General features: G+C 39.5%; 1 non-coding gene across 1 annotated transcript; it reads right to left on the bottom strand.

Annotated features, from left to right (window-relative positions):
- Positions 1–8846: 8846 nt before the first annotated feature.
- Positions 8847–8949, bottom strand: LOC149849163 (small nucleolar RNA R71). The gene has a single exon (XR_016426529.1). It is a non-coding gene; the product is annotated as a small nucleolar RNA R71 (small nucleolar RNA).
- Positions 8950–9555: the final 606 nt, after the last annotated feature.

The raw sequence follows: 9555 nt of genomic DNA on the forward strand, positions 1-9555 counted from the left end.
TCATGGGTTTTGGGGTCGTGGTTATCCTTAAGATCTAAGGATTGAACCCAACTACTGCAAGTAGAGGATGCATTCGAATATGGGCCTAGTAGGATTCTCCCAGTTGAAACACACTGCCCTACTATGGATAGGGTCAACAAGCCTCTGGGGTATCTAAAATACATAGAATAATCAACCCCCAGAACGTCGCGTTGATGCCCGGACAATAGCTCTACCTGCGTACCAAAGGCGGGAGCGGTTAATTATCAAACAATGCATTAGTTCTAGGTACAGCGGTGTTTTGAATGTATGAGTGGATGACGTGTTGAGTCAGTCCTGCATAACCTTTGTGAAGGTGTCATGTTCGGTATACTACTGGACCGACTGGGCAAAGACCCGTGTTGTATCCGCACGACTAAGCGAAGCTCAAAGAGTTGTCCTTAGATGCGTGGGATACGGATGTGCCAAGTATGAAGACTTGAGCTAGACATCACTTTGAGACCCGGAAGAGGTCATGGCTAAGTCGTGGAGACTTATGCGGCTATTCAAATCACAGCCCTGAAAAGGCTTGCTCTAAGTCATGAAGACTCGAGCGGATGTTCAACTCATAGCCCTGAGGAGGCTCCTGCGATATACGCTAAGTCTTGGAGGCTTGAGCGTCGTTATTGCGCATTGCGACCCTGAGTGGTCATTATCGTACTTGAGTTGAATGGTTACATGATTGCATGCTTACCAGACCATCAGTGGTTCTGACCCCGTTTTATGGGGATTTCAGGTGTTGGACCTGCGTGGCGATATGCGGAGCAAGGCGGCATCGAGTTCCAGGGTTTCTCTAGACAGAGTTGTACTGCTTCCTTTTTATTGAACCTACACTGCTCTCCTAAGCAGTAGTGTTGTAATAAACATATGTTTTCGATAAAATGGAACACTTTGGTGGTCAATGAGTTGCTTGGCCACATACCTGCAACGTGCTCGGAGTTTTCTAAAACTGACGACTCATTATCGTCTGATTCCGCTGCTAAAAGCTTTTCTAAGTTCTGCTGCAAAGAAAAAAAAAAAGAAATTCATGAAAATTTTAACTTAGCTTTGTTTTGGAAATCCGGGGCGTTACAATACATAGAAGATGAGTGCCACCTAAATTATGGTATATATTTTTCTAGATGGGAAACGTGGATGCACTTGAGAGCATAGCTTCCCAAGTTAGTCTCGTGTCAACTCCTGCGAGAGTTGAAGTTCTGGAGCGAAACCCAGGGACTGCTCGCGTATTCTACCTTCTCGAAACTGATTTGGTGAATCATTATGAATATCAAAATTATTATCCCAATCGCATTGGAAACGATGATTTTGTTGATAAGAGTCATCGGATGAGGCTCTAAGTTAATGTTTTTCCTTTTTCCAACTTCGTTGGAGATGTTAGTGACTCTATCATTGATGAGGGGTACCTTCCCGAATAATCTTTCGGACAGAAGGTGAAAGCCTTGTCTGTGCCCGTTAAACCTTTGAGTTCCTCGTTAGAGGATGTTGTAGATCCCCAGTTGTTCTTGGTGATGAGAACGTAAATGATGTTATATGCTTAGCAAATGGCTTCTGGGTTGCCGATGATGGCAATCGACTCCTGAGAGGGTCATAGTTGGGGACTACATAACACCAGACTTCTGGGTGTTATGGTTTTTGAAAGAGCGTTGTAGGAATTCTTGTTTCCCAACCACAGTTGAAAGGGATTGTGGTGAGTTGAGTTGGCTCAGGTGGTGATTCCGGGTAATGCCAACGTTGTCATTAGAGTGGTGATTCTCTAATGAAGGTTGCTGGAGTGGTGATTCTTCAACGATGTCGTTAGAGTGGTAATTCTCTAACGATGCCGCTAGGGTGGTGATTCCCTAACGATGTCCTTAGAGTGGTGATTCTCTAATGAAGGTTGTTGGAGTGGTGATTCTCCATCAATGCCGTTAGAGTGGTGATTCTCTAACAATGCCGCTAGGGTGGTGGTTCCCTAACGATGCCATTAGAGTGGTGATTCTCCAATGAAGGTTGTTGGAGTGGTGATCCTCCAGCAATGCCGTTAGAGTGGTGATTCTCTAACGATGCCGCTAGGGTGGTGCTTCCCTAACGATGCCATTAGAGTGGTGATTCTCTAATGAAGGTTGTTGGAGTGGTGATTCTCCGGCAATGCCGTTAGAGTGGTGATTCTCTAACAATGCCGCTAGGGTGGTGGTTCCCTAACGATGCCATTAGAGTAGTGATTCTCTAATGAAGGTTGTTGGAGTGGTGATTCTCCAGCAATGCCGTTAGAGTGGTGATTCTCTAACGATGTTGCTAGGGTGGTGATTCCCTAATGATGTCATTAGAGTGGTGATTCTCTAATGAAGGTTGTTGGAGTGGTGATTCTCCGGCAATGCCGTTAGAGTGGTGATTCTCTAACGATGTTGTTAAGGTGGTGATTCCCTAACGATGCCATTAGAGTGGTGATTCTCTAATGAAGGTTGTTGGAGTGGTGATTCTTCAGCAATGCCGTTAGGGTGGTGATTCTCTAACGATGCCATTAGGGTGGCGATTCCCTAATGAGGTTGTTGAAGTGGTGATTCTTCAACATTATCCTTAGAGTGGTGATTCTCTAACAATGTCATTAGAATGATGATTTTCTAATGAAGTGATGATTCTTCAACAATGCCGTTAGAATGATGATCTTCTAACGATGTCATTCGAGTGATGACTCTTTCTTTATGATATTGGAGTGGTAATTCTCCGGATAGTGTATTAGAGCGGAAGTTCTCTAACGTGAGTCATCTAGAATGGTGATTTTCTGATGATAGTGGCCTTATGCGGTGTCGCTTGAGGTCGTTCAAAGAATATATGTATAAAATGAGTTATTGTACCAATAAATTTTATTGTGGCACTGTTTGAATTGTGTATCGTACATTTGAGAACTATGAAAGATTGCTAAGGATATTACTTAGCAAGCATAATTGTGTAACCTAACGATTAACTATTATTATGCTTCTGTCCTGATAGATGGCATGGGAGGCCAGGTGCAACGACATCATGGACACTGTGAACAACCTTGCCGAGGTTGTGCAACAGCAGGTGGTTGCAATGCAACAAGTGGGTGCAAACCTTCAACAGGTGGCCCAAGATAGGCAGAATATAGGTGCAGTCACTTACAAGCGCTTTATGGAAATGGATCCTTCTGTTTTTAAGGGCAAGACAGATTCTGAAGCGGCTGAGACATGGATACGTGAGATGATGATGCATGAAATGCACATCATGTAAACAAGTTTTTCATGCGTTTTGTATCAAGTTTAAGGTTTTAAACCCATGTTTAGATGTGTTTTGATAGTAAGGGGCTATGGTTCGAATTTCAGAAAAATCGGAGTTAAAATGAGAGAGTTATGGCTATTTCAGTGTTTGGGCACGGATTTCGAGGTGGATCGGATCCATATCCGACCCAATTAGGTCAATTGGACCTTGGATCAACTCTTAGAAAGCCCAAAACCCAACCCACACACCTATCCATACTCATTTCAAAAAGTTTTTCTAAAAACCCCCCAGAAAGTGGCGCCTAGCAATATTTTATTTTTTAACACTCTTTCTGAAAAATGTCAAAACTATAAATAGTTTTTTTTCAAGAACCCTAGGCATCTTTGGCTGTGTTTGGACGCCCCCTACAGTGACTCTACAGCAGCAGCTCCTTCCTCTCCATCTTCCCCAAGTGTTGGCCATTGAAGATCGACCTATGCTTGATTTTCAAGCATATTTTCAAGCTTTCTTTGGTTTCTTTTCCTTTCTTTCTTATTCCTTGCTGTCTTTTCACCATTTTTCTGTACTCTTGCAGGTGTAGCAGAGGTGGAGACCATTAACCTTGGGCGGGAGTGCGCAACACACCACCAAGGTGAGCCGGCCCTACCTCCATCCGGCTTTCTACACCCTCCGATCGCGAATCGGCTCACATGCCATCATCGGTGGATCTCCAACGTGTAGCAGCTGCAATAGGTGCCGTTTTTGGTGAAGTACAGCATCCTTGAACTGTAGAAGACGTCTACATCCAGCCACGGTCCGCTCTTCTTCACCCCCCCGGTCGTCGGATCTTCCAAAAGGTAGGTCTTCTTCTTCCTTCTCTTCTAGATAAAACCGATTTGTGTGTGTGGTTTTTGTTTTGTTATTTTCTGTATGTTTCTTGTTTTTCTTTTTATTTCAACCTTAGAATAGCATGCGTGCACAGACCAGCACGTTAGATTAGGTTTTCTTTCATTGGTTGTGTATTCGATTTGTGTTTTTCCATCGTTTTTATCTAAAACGTGCAAATCGGCAAGAGGCTTTTCTAGTCGATTTGGGTTTTTGTTTCCAGCGTGTTATAGGTGTTTTCTTTTTAGAAAATCTCAGACACAAATTTCATTTTGATTCATCTTAGTCGTTAGGTTTGTTTGTGTGTTGTTTTTGCTTGAAAAGAAGAAAAATCGGCTAGACTTTTTCTAGCCGATTCTTGATTTCTACAAAAATATTTTTCTGTTTTGCTATTTTTGTTTTGTCCAGCTTGTGTCTTGTATTGTGTTGCTGAAAATCTCATTCGGAAATTTCATTTTAGTTTATTCTAAGTCGTGGGTTGTGCGTGTGGTTCGTTTTGATTTTATTTTTGAAAAAAGAAAAAAAAATCGGCTAGGGATATTCTAGCCGATCTTTATATTTTTGTTAAAAGGGGGTTTAGAGTGGTAAGTTGTGTTGCTTGCTGTGTGTTTAGTGTGTTAACAGTAGCATAAATTGGTGTTAGTCGTTCCATTGTTTTAGGATTGATTTACTTAATTGTTTTAATCATTTTTCGTTTTGGTGTTTGAGTGTATTATTGAAAATTATAAAAATCAAGTTTTCTTTAATTTTTTTTATGATTTTAAGTCCAGCATAGTGATGTTATTGTTAGCCTTTGTGTAATTAGGAGTCATTTTTAATATTTTCTAACTTAGTTTTATCAAAATAGTAGTTACTTGGTTTTATTGCTTTTCGTTAGTTTATAATTTTATATATTTTTTATTTTTTTTTCGTGTAGTTCTTCTTCTTCCCCGAGGTGGGCGGCAGCCATTAGAGCTCTCCTTGAGCTCTTGGTCGATTTTTAGAAATTCTTAATGGTCATTAGTTGAGTAGGAAGGTGTCTAGGTTCAATGTATTAGGGTTTATTGTTTTGGCCGTTTTTAGGGTTGCATTTAGGTAAGTTTTGGAATTAGGTTAGCATTAACTCCTAGGAAATCGATTTTCCATTTAAGTTCTTTTGTTCCCTAGGTATAATTAAGTCTATTAGTTTAGAAAGTAGCATCCATTGAAGTTGGCGATTTTTGGAGAAGGGAGGTAATTAAAGTAATTGAAAATTGGAAAGCTTTTGGAAAAAGGATATTCTTCAAAAATCGTGTGAGGCATTTAAGGAAAATTTGAATTTTGAATGTGTATTAAAGAAGGAGTTACTACTTAACTTTGGAAAGTGTTTTGCAATTAAACCAAAATTCCAATCTAGGTTACACGATTTCCATAGAGCATTAAAAGCATTTTAATTCCATCTTGAAAAGCAAAAATCGTGGATTTCTAGATTGGTCTTTTCAGATTTCCAAAAAGGCATTAAAGGCAATTAAGGAGTGTAACTCCCTCTTTAAATGGGGCGATTTTTGAGAATCCAAAGCATTTCAAAGTTTGAACATTGGTAATTATTACATTCCTTTTTCAACCTCCTCCATTAAAATCGTGAACTTTGGATTAATTGTAGCTTAATTAGGAGGTTACTACTTTAGTCTAGACCTAACCTAGTCAAACCGAGCCTAGGTCGAGTCAACCCCTAGTCTACACCCCCTTTGAGCCTAGTCAAAACCTAGCCTAGCCCAAGTCAAAGCCTAAACCGCATTTAGGTCGAGTCTAAGACCAAAGCCCAACCTTAGTCAAGCTTAGTGGAGTCAACCCTAACCTAAGTTAGGTCAACCTAGTCTACCTAACCTATCTAAGTCAAACCTAGTTGATTCCACTTAGTTCAAGCCTACCTAAACCGAGTTCATCCTAGTCTTGCTAGACCTAAATCCAAAACCCAACCTTGGTCAAACCTAGTCAAAGACCTAACTCGGGTAAAAACTTAGTCTAAACCTAGTGAGTCAAACCGAGCTTACCTTAGCCCATTCGAGCCTAGTCGAACCTAAGTTGAGTCCAACTTAGTTGAGTCTAAGTCAACCCGAATCTAGTTGACTAAGTCTATCCTAAACCAAGTTCAAACCCTAGCCTAGCCTAAGTCCAAGTCAAGACCAATCCGAGATCGAGTCAACCTTAGCCAAACCCAACCCAACCTTAACTAAGGTCAAACCGAGTCCACCTAAGTCAACCGAACCTAGTTGATTAAGGTAACTCAAAACCGAATCCAATTAGTGAGTCAACCTTAGCTCGAACCTATCTCTTTCAACCTAGTCAAATCGAGCCTACCTAATCCCATCCGAGTGCATCCAAACCCAAACTGAACCTACTCAAGTCGAAACCGATCCTAGTCGAGTCAACCAAGTGAAACCTAACCTTAGCCTTCGTTCTTTAGTTAAGTAAGTCATTTCTTATTATTTCTTTTGATTTCTATATTAATTAGTTTATTTATCTAATTTAGTTTTAGTGTAGAAGTGTGTGTACGTATAGCGTATTTATTTAGTATGTATGAAATGTGTTTCATTGTGGTTTGAATGATAGTTAGATATTAGTTAACTTAGTAGTTAGATTGTATTTTATTATTGAGCATAGTTGCATTTCCATTGTTAGTTAACTTCGTTCTAGTCATAAACTGCTTGTAGTGTTTTGTTCGTCGTGCATTTAGTGTTTTCCTAATATTCATCTGCATATACACTGTTATACAGTGTCATTTAGATTGCATTAGGTGTAGATTACATTTGATAGGGGGTAAATAGGTTCATAAAGTGAATAGTGCACTCAAATAAAAACCAGATTTTTGCCCTGTCGCAACAGAATTATTTTCTGAGCAAAAATTCTGTGTTTTCCAAATTTTTTTCTTCTATTCACTTTATTAACGTGTTATTTAACTGCAGACCAAATTTCAGTTCATTCATAGTTGATTTGGTCTGATTTTTAAGCGTTTTGTGAAAACCGCTTTTTCTGGATTTTAAATTACAGGACTGACGATATCCTGATTTTTCCCAGATTTGAAACGCTTATATCTGGAGTTCCAGATACTGTTTTTCAATTCTGTAAAAACTGTCAATTTGTTTAATCTGTCAGTTGCAGAACAGAACAAATTTCGGGAAAATCGGACCTCGTTTGCCCTGTCAAACAGTGGTTTTCCGATAACCTGTCAGATTGCTAGTTTACACTAGTTAGGGGCAGTTTCGTAATTTTCTTAATTTCGGCATTTTAGGTTTGTTTTCAGTAGTTTCTGTATTTTAGAAGTTGGATAATCATCATACAGCATTAGTAGAAGTAATTTGGTTAATTTTAGAATTAATTTAGTATTTTATTTAATTTTTGTTTGATAAGTAGCATTTGTTTATTATTTTCGTAGAATTAGATATAGTTTTAGTTGTTGTTTGCATAATTAAAATAGAAAACTAACTTTGTACTTTTCTGCATTTTTAGGTTGAAAAGCATATTTAGTTTCCAGGGTTATTATACAAGTGAGAAGATTCTCTAAATGGCGAAAAGACAGAAATATCCTTGGTGTGGAGCAGAAGACTGAATGCTTGTTTAGTGTTCTTTTAGTGCTTAATTGTAGTTGTATTCACTTTATAATTGTAGATTGCCATTTGATATTAATAAATTAAATTTTCTAGAATTGTAGTTATTAATTCCTGTTCCCTGAGGATCGACCCGTACTTACCACTTTATGGAAAGTCGGTTTTTATATTTTTGGTTGACGATTTTCCAAAGTTTTATTGAAAATAATGTTTTAAAAAAGAGCATTCCAAAATATCAACCAAATTTTGGCGCCGTTGCCGGGGAACGGCGAATTAATTACTTTATTTCTTAGAGTTTAATTTATTATTATTTTGTTTTAGTTAGTTAATTAGTTGTTTTCTTTTTAGTTAGTAGGATTAGTAAGTGAATATAGGAGTAACATAGTTAGTAAATATATGATTCACATATTGTTCTTTTTAGGATTCACTTAATTATCATTCTGCAAGGAGCGATTAGACAGGTGGGTTTTAGAAAAACATAGTTTGTGATTTCCTGTATTTATTTGTTTTAGCATTTTAGAATAGTTTACTTTATTATTTAATTATTTAGTATAGAATTCTGACATAGCTATATAGCATATTTGTTTGTTTTTAGTTACTGTTATTTGCTTATTTACATTTTAGTATCTGTGCTAGTTTAATTTTTTTTAGTTAGGTCGTTTGCTTACATCTGGTCTTAGTACCAGTGTATGCAGGGTCGACGAGGTCTAGGAACCCCATTACACCCATTTGTTGACAACCCAGAGAGAATTTTACATTCTCATCGAAGTTCGGCAACAATGGCTGACATGGATCCTCCACCTCCACCCCCAGTTCTTTCACGCCCTCTGCGGGAATACTTCATTCCCACAGACTATGTTCAGGCATCCTGCATTCGGAGACCCGATGTAGGAGCACCACATTATGAGATTAAGGCCAGCATTATTCAAATGCTTCCATCCTTTTATGGCCTTAGTCATGAGGATCCCTACCGACACTTAGATGAATTCCTCGAAATTTGTTCTACTGTTAAGATACAGAATTTCGATGATGATGCGTTGAGGTTGACTCTATTCCCTTTTTCATTGAAGGACAAAGCCAAGTATTGGCTAAAGTCCTTAGATTCTGTAGAAATAGAGTCCTGGGATCAGTTGCAACAGGAGTTTCTTCGGAAATACTTTCCCATTGGTCGCACGAACCAATATCGTAGAGCCATCACTAGCTTTTCAGAGCTAGATGGTGAGCGCTTTCATGAGACCTGGGAGAGAATGAAGGATCTCCTCAGGAAATGCCCCCATCATCAGGTGCCGAAATGGCAACTGGTGCAGAGTTTCTATGATGGATTGTCTGACAAGAATCGTCAGATGATCGACTCTTCATGCGGTGGGACATTCATGCTGAAGAGCGAGGACGAAGCATGGAGGCTATTTGATACATTGGCCGAGAATTCACTCCACCATGCTTCGAGCTCTCATTCTGATAGAGCCACACCCAGCATTCAGAAGAAAGCTGGCGTTCTTGAGATTGGTCCATCTACTGCACTACAGTGTAAAGTAGACATGATTGCTCAGAAGCTGGACCAGCTTCTCTCAGGACCATCCACTACACAGCAGGTGTGTACTCTTTGTGCCAGTCCGGCACACGAGATCACTGAGTGCCCTTCAGCAGCTCAGTACCCTGAATTTGTTCAAGAACAAGTTCAGGCAGCTCAGGGTTACGTCAGACCGCCAAATAACCCATTTTCATCGACATATAATCCGGGTTGGCGTAACCATCCCAATTTTTCATGGAAGAATCCACAGTCTTCTATACAGATGCCTTCTTCCTCTCAGCCAGTTCGGCAGCCATCTTTTACTCAGCCATTTCAAAGACCGAACTATGCTCAGTCTTCTTCTTCTTCAGTTCCTTCCCC

This window comes from Nuphar pumila, chromosome 1, assembly GCF_984573655.1.
Source record: "Nuphar pumila chromosome 1, dmNupPumi1.hap1.1, whole genome shotgun sequence".
Classification (NCBI taxonomy): domain Eukaryota; kingdom Viridiplantae; phylum Streptophyta; class Magnoliopsida; order Nymphaeales; family Nymphaeaceae; genus Nuphar; species Nuphar pumila.